This window comes from Lissotriton helveticus, chromosome 1_2 (assembly GCF_964261635.1).
Source record: "Lissotriton helveticus chromosome 1_2, aLisHel1.1, whole genome shotgun sequence".
Lineage (NCBI taxonomy): Eukaryota > Metazoa > Chordata > Amphibia > Caudata > Salamandridae > Lissotriton > Lissotriton helveticus.
Window position 1 is genome coordinate 339,855,235 of NC_136058.1, and position 10,000 is coordinate 339,865,234.

The following is a 10,000-nucleotide window of genomic DNA, read 5'->3' on the forward strand; positions in this document are numbered from 1 at the left end:
AACTGATGCCAATAAGTTCTCGTTAGTATAGTGGTCAGTATCCCCGCCTGTCACGCGGGAGACCGGGGTTCAATTCCCCGACGGGGAGGCGATTCATTTTATTCACACAATTAAATAAAATGATGTACTTTCTAACATTGTAAAATATATCTGTCATTATCCTTGCCTTTTCTGATTGAGAAAAAAGGTTGAATTCACTGATGGCCAAAATGCTTACTGATGTGTTAACTGAAATTCAGAATATGCTCTGAATATTTCAATATGCACAGGCGTACCATCAAAAACACTTTACATCTGCATTCTCTTGGACAATGAGATGAAGCAGTGGTGAATCCTAGGCTGCTGTTCCACTCGATTGGCACAATTTACAAGTAGAATGACTGCTTTTGGTTAGTAGTGACCCCTGGTGGCTAATAGTTATAAGCTGCAAATGGTAAAGTGAGCTGATTATATATATATATATAGATATATATAAATATATATATTGATAGTTAGAAAGATAGCCAGATAGACAGATCGATAGATAGATATTTATTTCAATGAAATAATTTCTTGATAAAACTGATTGTTTTTGGCTAGGAATTTCTGTATTGTAATATTTAGGAAAAAAGATTACTTGTCCTAACCAAAAGCAGCAAATCTGCCTATTACAATACTGTGAATTGATCGAGGGTATGCCTTAACCCCAAGGAGGTGAGCACTGTTTAACTGATACCAATAAGTACTCGTTAGTATAGTGGTCAGTATCCCCGCCTGTCACGCGGGAGACCGGGCTTCAATTCCCCGAGGGGGAGGCGATTCATTTTATTCACACAATTAAATAAAATGATGTACTTTCTAACATTGTAAAATATATCTGTCATTATCCTTGCCTATTCCGATTGAGAAAAAAGGTTGAATTCACTGATGGACAAAATGCTTACTGATGTGTTAACTGAAATTCAGAATATGCTCTGAATATTTCAATATGCACAGGCGTACCATCAAAAACACTTTACATCTGCATTCTCTTGGAAAATGAGATGAAGCAGTGGTGAATCCTAGGCTGCTGTTCCACTCGATTGGCACAATTTACAAGTAGAATGACTGCTTTTGGTTAGTAGTGACCCCTGGTGGCTAATAGTTATAAGCTGCAAATGATAAAGTGAGCTGATTATATATATATATATATATATATATATATATATATATATATATATAAATATATATATTGATAGTTAGAAAGATAGCCAGATAGACAGATCGATAGATAGATATTTATTTCAATGAAATAATTTCTTGATAAAACTGATTGTTTTTGGCTAGGAATTTCTGTATTGTAATATTTAGGAAAAAAGATGACTTGTCCTAACCAAAAGCAGCAAATCTGCCTATTACAATACTGTGAATTGATCGAGGGTATGCCTTAACCCCAAGGAGGTGAGCACTGTTTAACTGATGCCAATAAGTCCTCGTTAGTATAGTGGTCAGTATTCCCGCCTGTCACGCTGGAGACCGGGGATCAATTCCCCGACGGGGGGGGGCGATTCCTTTTATTCACACAATTAAAAAAAATGATGCACTTTCTAACATTGTAAAATATATCTGTCATTATCCTTGCCTATTCCGATTGAGAAAAAAGGTTGAATTCACAGATGGACAAAATGCTTACTGATGTGTTAACTGAAATTCAGAATATGCTCTGAATATTTCAATATGCACAGGCGTACCATCAAAAACACTTTACATCTGCATTCTCTTGGAAAATGAGATGAAGCAGTGGTGAATCCTAGGCTGCTGTTCCACTCGATTGGCACAATTTACAAGTAGAATGACTGCTTTTGGTTAGTAGTGACCCCTGGTGGCTAATAGTTATAAGCTGCAAATGGTAAAGTGAGCTGATTATATATATAGATATATATAAATATATATATTGATAGTTAGAAAGATAGCCAGATAGACAGATCGATAGATAGATATTTATTTCAATGAAATAATTTCTTGATAAAACTGATTGTTTTTGGCTAGGAATTTCTGTATTGTAATATTTAGGAAAAAAGATTACTTGTCCTAACCAAAAGCAGCAAATCTGCCTATTACAATACTGTGAATTGATCGAGGGTATGCCTTAACCCCAAGGAGGTGAGCACTGTTTAACTGATGCCAATAAGTCCTCGTTAGTATAGGGGTCAGTATCCCCGCCTGTCACGCGGGAGACCGGGCTTCAATTCCCCGACGGGGCGGCGATTCATTTTATTCACACAATTAAATAAAATGATGTACTTTCTAACATTGTAAAATATATCTGTCATTATCCTTGCCTATTCCGATTGAGAAAAAAAGGTTGAATTCACTGATGGCCAAAATGCTTACTGACGTGTTAACTGAAATTCTGAATATTTCAATATGCACAGGCGTACCATCAAAAACACTTTACATCTGCATTCTCTTGGAAAATGAGATGAAGCAGTGGTGAATCCTAGGCTGCTGTTCCACTCGATTGGCACAATTTACAAGTAGAATGACTGCTTTTGGTTACTAGTGACCCCTGGTGGCTAATAGTTATCAGCTGCAAATGGTAAAGTGAGCTGATTATATATATATATATATATATATATATATATATATATATATATATATATATATATATATATATATATATATATATATATATATATATATATATATATAAATATATATAGATAGTTAGAAAGATAGCCAGATAGACAGATCGATAGATAGATATTTATTTCAATGAAATAATTTCTTGATAAAACTGATTGATTTTGGCTAGGAATTTCTGTATTGTAATATTTAGGAAAAAAGATTACTTGTCCTAACCAAAAGCAGCAAATCTGCCTATTACAATACTGTGAATTGATCGAGGGTATGCCTTAACCCCAAGGAGGTGAGCACTGTTTAACTGATGCCACTAAGTCCTCGTTAGTATAGTGGTCAGTATCCCCGCCTGTCACGAGGGAGACCGGGGTTCAATTCCCCGACGGGGAGGCGATTCATTTTATTCACACAATTAAATAAAATGATGTACTTTCTAACATTGTAAAATATATCTGTCATTATCCTTGCCTATTCTGATTGAGAAAAAAGGTTGAATTCACTGATGGCCAAAATGCTTACTGATGTGTTAACTGAAATTCAGAATATGCTCTGAATATTTCAATATGCACAGGCGTACCATCAAAAACACTTTACATCTGCATTCTCTTGGAAAATGAGATGAAGCAGTGGTGAATCCTAGGCTGCTGTTCCACTCGATTGGCACAATTTACAAGTAGAATGACTGCTTTTGGTTAGTAGTGACCCCTGGTGGCTAATAGTTATAAGCTTCAAATGATAAAGTGAGCTGATTATATATATATATATATATATATAAATATATATATTGATAGTTAGAAAGATAGCCAGATAGACAGATCGATAGATAGATATTTATTTCAATGAAATAATTTCTTGATAAAACTGATTGATTTTGGCTAGGAATTTCTGTATTGTAATATTTAGGAAAAAAGATTACTTGTCCTAACCAAAAGCAGCAAATCTGCCTATTACAATACTGTGAATTGATCGAGGGTATGCCTTAACCCCAAGGAGGTGAGCACTGTTTAACTGATGCCACTAAGTCCTCGTTAGTATAGTGGTCAGTATCCCCGCCTGTCACGAGGGAGACCGGGGTTCAATTCCCCGACGGGGAGGCGATTCATTTTATTCACACAATTAAATAAAATGATGTACTTTCTAACATTGTAAAATATATCTGTCATTATCCTTGCCTATTCTGATTGAGAAAAAAGGTTGAATTCACTGATGGCCAAAATGCTTACTGATGTGTTAACTGAAATTCAGAATATGCTCTGAATATTTCAATATGCACAGGCGTACCATCAAAAACACTTTACATCTGCATTCTCTTGGAAAATGAGATGAAGCAGTGGTGAATCCTAGGCTGCTGTTCCACTCGATTGGCACAATTTACAAGTAGAATGACTGCTTTTGGTTAGTAGTGACCCCTGGTGGCTAATAGTTATAAGCTTCAAATGATAAAGTGAGCTGATTATATATATATATATATATATATAAATATATATATTGATAGTTAGAAAGATAGCCAGATAGACAGATCGATAGATAGATATTTATTTCAATGAAATAATTTCTTGATAAAACTGATTGTTTTTGGCTAGGAATTTCTGTATTGTAATATTTAGGAAAAAAGATTACTTGTCCTAACCAAAAGCAGCAAATCTGCCTATTACAATACTGTGAATTGATCGAGGGTATGCCTTAACCCCAAGGAGGTGAGCACTGTTTAACTGATGCCAATAAGTCCTCGTTAGTATAGTGGTCAGTATCCCCGCCTGTCACGCAGGAGACCGGGGATCAATTCCCCGACGGGGAGGCGATTCCTTTTATTCACACAATTAAATAAAATGATGCACTTTCTAACATTGTAAAATATATCTGTCATTATCCTTGCCTATTCCGATTGAGAAAAAAGGTTGAATTCACAGATGGACAAAATGCTTACTGATGTGTTAACTGAAATTCAGAATATGCTCTGAATATTTCAATATGCACAGGCGTACCATCAAAAACACTTTACATCTGCATTCTCTTGGAAAATGAGATGAAGCAGTGGTGAATCCTAGGCTGCTGTTCCACTCGATTGGCACAATTTACAAGTAGAATGACTGCTTTTGGTTAGTAGTGACCCCTGGTGGCTAATAGTTATAAGCTGCAAATGATAAAGTGAGCTGATTATATATATATATATATATAGATATATATAAATATATATATTGATAGTTAGAAAGATAGCCAGATAGACAGATCGATAGATAGATATTTATTTCAATGAAATAATTTCTTGATAAAACTGATTGTTTTTGGCTAGGAATTTCTGTATTGTAATATTTAGGAAAAAAGATTACTTGTCCTAACCAAAAGCAGCAAATCTGCCTATTACAATACTGTGAATTGATCGAGGGTATGCCTTAACCCCAAGGAGGTGAGCACTGTTTAACTGATGCCAATAAGTCCTCGTTAGTATAGTGGTCAGTATCCCCGCCTGTCACGCGGGAGACCGGGGTTCAATTCCCCGACGGGGAGGCGATTCATTTTATTCACACAATTAAATAAAATGATGTACTTTCTAACATTGTAAAATATATCTGTCATTATCCTTGCCTATTCCGATTGAGAAAAAAAGGTTGAATTCACTGATGGCCAAAATGCTTACTGACGTGTTAACTGAAATTCAGAATATGCTCTGAATATTTCAATATGCACAGGCGTACCATCAAAAACACTTTACATCTGCATTCTCTTGGAAAATGAGATGAAGCAGTGGTGAATCCTAGGCTGCTGTTCTACTCGATTGGCACAATTTACAAGTAGAATGACTGCTTTTGGTTACTAGTGACCCCTGGTGGCTAATAGTTATAAGCTGCAAATGGTAAAGTGAGCTGATTATATATATATATATAGATATATATAAATATATATATTGATAGTTAGAAAGATAGCCAGATAGACAGATCGATAGATAGATATTTATTTCAATGAAATAATTTCTTGATAAAACTGATTGTTTTTGGCTAGGAATTTCTGTATTGTAATATTTAGGAAAAAAGATTACTTGTCCTAACCAAAAGCAGCAAATCTGCCTATTACAATACTGTGAATTGATCGAGGGTATGCCTTAACCCCAAGGAGGTGAGCACTGTTTAGCTGATGCCAATAAGTCCTCGTTAGTATAGTGGTCAGTATCCCCGCCTGTCACGTGGGAGACCGGGGTTCAATTCCCCGTTGGGGAGGCGATTCATTTTATTCACACAATTAAATAAAATGATGTACTTTCTAACATTGTAAAATATATCTGTCATTATCCTTGCCTATTCCGATTGAGAAAAAAAGGTTGAATTCACTGATGGCCAAAATGCTTACTGACGTGTTAACTGAAATTCAGAATATGCTCTGAATATTTCAATATGCACAGGCGTACCATCAAAAACACTTTACATCTGCATTCTCTTGGAAAATGAGATGAAGCAGTGGTGAATCCTAGGCTGCTGTTCTACTCGATTGGCACAATTTACAAGTAGAATGACTGCTTTTGGTTACTAGTGACCCCTGGTGGCTAATAGTTATAAGCTGCAAATGGTAAAGTGAGCTGATTATATATATATATATAGATATATATAAATATATATATTGATAGTTAGAAAGATAGCCAGATAGACAGATCGATAGATAGATATTTATTTCAATGAAATAATTTCTTGATAAAACGGATTGTTTTTGGCTAGGAATTTCTGTATTGTAATATTTAGGAAAAAAGATTACTTGTCCTAACCAAAAGCAGCAAATCTGCCTATTACAATACTGTGAATTGATCGAGGGTATGCCTTAACCCCAAGGAGGTGAGCACTGTTTAACTGATGCCAATAAGTCCTCGTTAGTATAGTGGTCAGTATCCCCGCCTGTCACGCGGGAGACCGGGGTTCAATTCCCCGACGGGGAGGCGATTCCTTTTATTCACACAATTAAATAAAATGATGCACTTTCTAACATTGTAAAATATATCTGTCATTATCCTTGCCTATTCCGATTGAGAAAAAAGGTTGAATTCACTGATGGACAAAATGCTTACTGATGTGTTAACTGAAATTCAGAATATGCTCTGAATATTTCAATATGCACAGGCGTACCATCAAAAACACTTTACATCTGCATTCTCTTGGAAAATGAGATGAAGCAGTGGTGAATTCTAGGCTGCTGTTCCACTCGATTGGCACAATTTACAAGTAGAATGACTGCTTTTGGTTAGTAGTGACCCCTGGTGGCTAATAGTTATAAGCTGCAAATGGTAAAGTGAGCTGATTATATATATATATATATATAGATATATATAAATATATATATTGATAGTTAGAAAGATAGCCAGATAGACAGATCGATAGATAGATATTTATTTCAATGAAATAATTTCTTGATAAAACTGATTGTTTTTGGCTAGGAATTTCTGTATTGTAATATTTAGGAAAAAAGATTACTTGTCCTAACCAAAAGCAGCAAATCTGCCTATTGCAATACTGTGAATTGATCGAGGGTATGCCTTAACCCCAAGGAGGTGAGCACTGTTTAACTGATGCCAATAAGTCCTCGTTAGTATAGTGGTCAGTATCCCCGCCTGTCACGCGGGAGACCGGGGTTCAATTCCCCGACGGGGAGGCGATTCATTTTATTCACACAATTAAATAAAATGATGTACTTTCTAACATTGTAAAATATATCTGTCATTATCCTTGCCTATTCCGATTGAGAAAAAAAGGTTGAATTCACTGATGGCCAAAATGCTTACTGACGTGTTAACTGAAATTCAGAATATGCTCTGAATATTTCAATATGCACAGGCGTACCATCAAAAACACTTTACATCTGCATTCTCTTGGAAAATGAGATGAAGCAGTGGTGAATCCTAGGCTGCTGTTCTACTCGATTGGCACAATTTACAAGTAGAATGACTGCTTTTGGTTACTAGTGACCCCTGGTGGCTAATAGTTATAAGCTGCAAATGGTAAAGTGAGCTGATTATATATATATATATAGATATATATAAATATATATATTGATAGTTAGAAAGATAGCCAGATAGACAGATCGATAGATAGATATTTATTTCAATGAAATAATTTCTTGATAAAACTGATTGTTTTTGGCTAGGAATTTCTGTATTGTAATATTTAGGAAAAAAGATTACTTGTCCTAACCAAAAGCAGCAAATCTGCCTATTACAATACTGTGAATTGATCGAGGGTATGCCTTAACCCCAAGGAGGTGAGCACTGTTTAACTGATGCCAATAAGTCCTCGTTAGTATAGTGGTCAGTATCCCCGCCTGTCACGCGGGAGACCGGGGTTCAATTCCCCGACGGGGAGGCGATTCCTTTTATTCACACAATTAAATAAAATGATGCACTTTCTAACATTGTAAAATATATCTGTCATTATCCTTGCCTATTCCGATTGAGAAAAAAGGTTGAATTCACTGATGGACAAAATGCTTACTGATGTGTTAACTGAAATTCAGAATATGCTCTGAATATTTCAATATGCACAGGCGTACCATCAAAAACACTTTACATCTGCATTCTCTTGGAAAATGAGATGAAGCAGTGGTGAATTCTAGGCTGCTGTTCCACTCGATTGGCACAATTTACAAGTAGAATGACTGCTTTTGGTTAGTAGTGACCCCTGGTGGCTAATAGTTATAAGCTGCAAATGGTAAAGTGAGCTGATTATATATATATATATATATAGATATATATAAATATATATATTGATAGTTAGAAAGATAGCCAGATAGACAGATCGATAGATAGATATTTATTTCAATGAAATAATTTCTTGATAAAACTGATTGTTTTTGGCTAGGAATTTCTGTATTGTAATATTTAGGAAAAAAGATTACTTGTCCTAACCAAAAGCAGCAAATCTGCCTATTGCAATACTGTGAATTGATCGAGGGTATGCCTTAACCCCAAGGAGGTGAGCACTGTTTAACTGATGCCAATAAGTCCTCGTTAGTATAGTGGTCAGTATCCCCGCCTGTCACGCGGGAGACCGGGGTTCAATTCCCCGACGGGGAGGCGATTCATTTTATTCACACAATTAAATAAAATGATGTACTTTCTAACATTGTAAAATATATCTGTCATTATCCTTGCCTATTCCGATTGAGAAAAAAAGGTTGAATTCACTGATGGCCAAAATGCTTACTGACGTGTTAACTGAAATTCAGAATATGCTCTGAATATTTCAATATGCACAGGCGTACCATCAAAAACACTTTACATCTGCATTCTCTTGGAAAATGAGATGAAGCAGTGGTGAATCCTAGGCTGCTGTTCTACTCGATTGGCACAATTTACAAGTAGAATGACTGCTTTTGGTTACTAGTGACCCCTGGTGGCTAATAGTTATAAGCTGCAAATGGTAAAGTGAGCTGATTATATATATATATATAGATATATATAAATATATATATTGATAGTTAGAAAGATAGCCAGATAGACAGATCGATAGATAGATATTTATTTCAATGAAATAATTTCTTGATAAAACTGATTGTTTTTGGCTAGGAATTTCTGTATTGTAATATTTAGGACAAAAGATTACTTGTCCTAACCAAAAGCAGCAAATCTGCCTATTACAATACTGTGAATTGATCGAGGGTATGCCTTAACCCCAAGGAGGGGAGCACTGTTTAACTGATGCCAATAAGTCCTCGTTAGTATAGTGGGCAGTATCCCCGCCTGTCACGCGGGAGACCGGGGTTCAATTCCCCGACGGGGAGGCGATTCATTTTATTCACACAATTAAATAAAATGATGTACTTTCTAACATTGTAAAATATATCTGTCATTATCGTTGCCTATTCCGATTCAGAAAAAAAGGTTGAATTCACTGATGGCCAAAATGCTTACTGACGTGTTAACTGAAATTCAGAATATGCTCTGAATATTTCAATATGCACAGGCGTACCATCAAAAACACTTTACATCTGCATTCTCTTGGAAAATGAGATGAAGCAGTGGTGAATCCTAGGCTGCTGTTCTACTCGATTGGCACAATTTACAAGTAGAATGACTGCTTTTGGTTACTAGTGACCCCTGGTGGCTAATAGTTATAAGCTGCAAATGGTAAAGTGAGCTGATTATATATATATATATAGATATATATAAATATATATATTGATAGTTAGAAAGATAGCCAGATAGACAGATCGATAGATAGATATTTATTTCAATGAAATAATTTCTTGATAAAACTGATTGTTTTTGGCTAGGAATTTCTGTATTGTAATATTTAGGAAAAAAGATTACTTGTCCTAACCAAAAGCAGCAAATCTGCCTATTACAATACTGTGAATTGATCGAGGGTATGCCTTAACCCCAAGGAGGTGAGCACTGTTTAACTGATGCCAATAAGTCCTCGTTAGT

At 35.6% G+C, this 10,000-nt stretch overlaps 8 non-coding genes across 8 annotated transcripts in view; all 8 read left to right on the forward strand.

The window, feature by feature from the left end:
- The first annotated feature begins 16 nt into the window (after positions 1–16).
- On the forward strand, positions 17–88 carry TRNAD-GUC (transfer RNA aspartic acid (anticodon GUC)). The gene has a single exon. It is a non-coding gene; the product is annotated as a tRNA-Asp (tRNA).
- Positions 89–5,034: 4,946 nt separating this feature from the next.
- Positions 5,035–5,106, forward strand: TRNAD-GUC (transfer RNA aspartic acid (anticodon GUC)). Its single transcript has one exon. It is a non-coding gene; the product is annotated as a tRNA-Asp (tRNA).
- Positions 5,107–6,448: 1,342 nt separating this feature from the next.
- Positions 6,449–6,520, forward strand: TRNAD-GUC (transfer RNA aspartic acid (anticodon GUC)). The gene has a single exon. It is a non-coding gene; the product is annotated as a tRNA-Asp (tRNA).
- Positions 6,521–7,158: 638 nt separating this feature from the next.
- Positions 7,159–7,230, forward strand: TRNAD-GUC (transfer RNA aspartic acid (anticodon GUC)). The gene has a single exon. It is a non-coding gene; the product is annotated as a tRNA-Asp (tRNA).
- A 635-nt stretch (positions 7,231–7,865) lies between these two features.
- On the forward strand, positions 7,866–7,937 carry TRNAD-GUC (transfer RNA aspartic acid (anticodon GUC)). The gene has a single exon. It is a non-coding gene; the product is annotated as a tRNA-Asp (tRNA).
- A 638-nt stretch (positions 7,938–8,575) lies between these two features.
- TRNAD-GUC (transfer RNA aspartic acid (anticodon GUC)) lies at positions 8,576–8,647 on the forward strand. The gene has a single exon. It is a non-coding gene; the product is annotated as a tRNA-Asp (tRNA).
- A 635-nt stretch (positions 8,648–9,282) lies between these two features.
- TRNAD-GUC (transfer RNA aspartic acid (anticodon GUC)) lies at positions 9,283–9,354 on the forward strand. Its single transcript has one exon. It is a non-coding gene; the product is annotated as a tRNA-Asp (tRNA).
- A 635-nt stretch (positions 9,355–9,989) lies between these two features.
- Positions 9,990–10,000, forward strand: part of TRNAD-GUC (transfer RNA aspartic acid (anticodon GUC)) — a 72-nt gene continuing 61 nt past the window's right edge. Inside the window, exon 1 of the tRNA in view lies at positions 9,990–10,000. This exon is cut by the window's right edge and continues 61 nt beyond it. This is a non-coding gene — a tRNA (tRNA-Asp).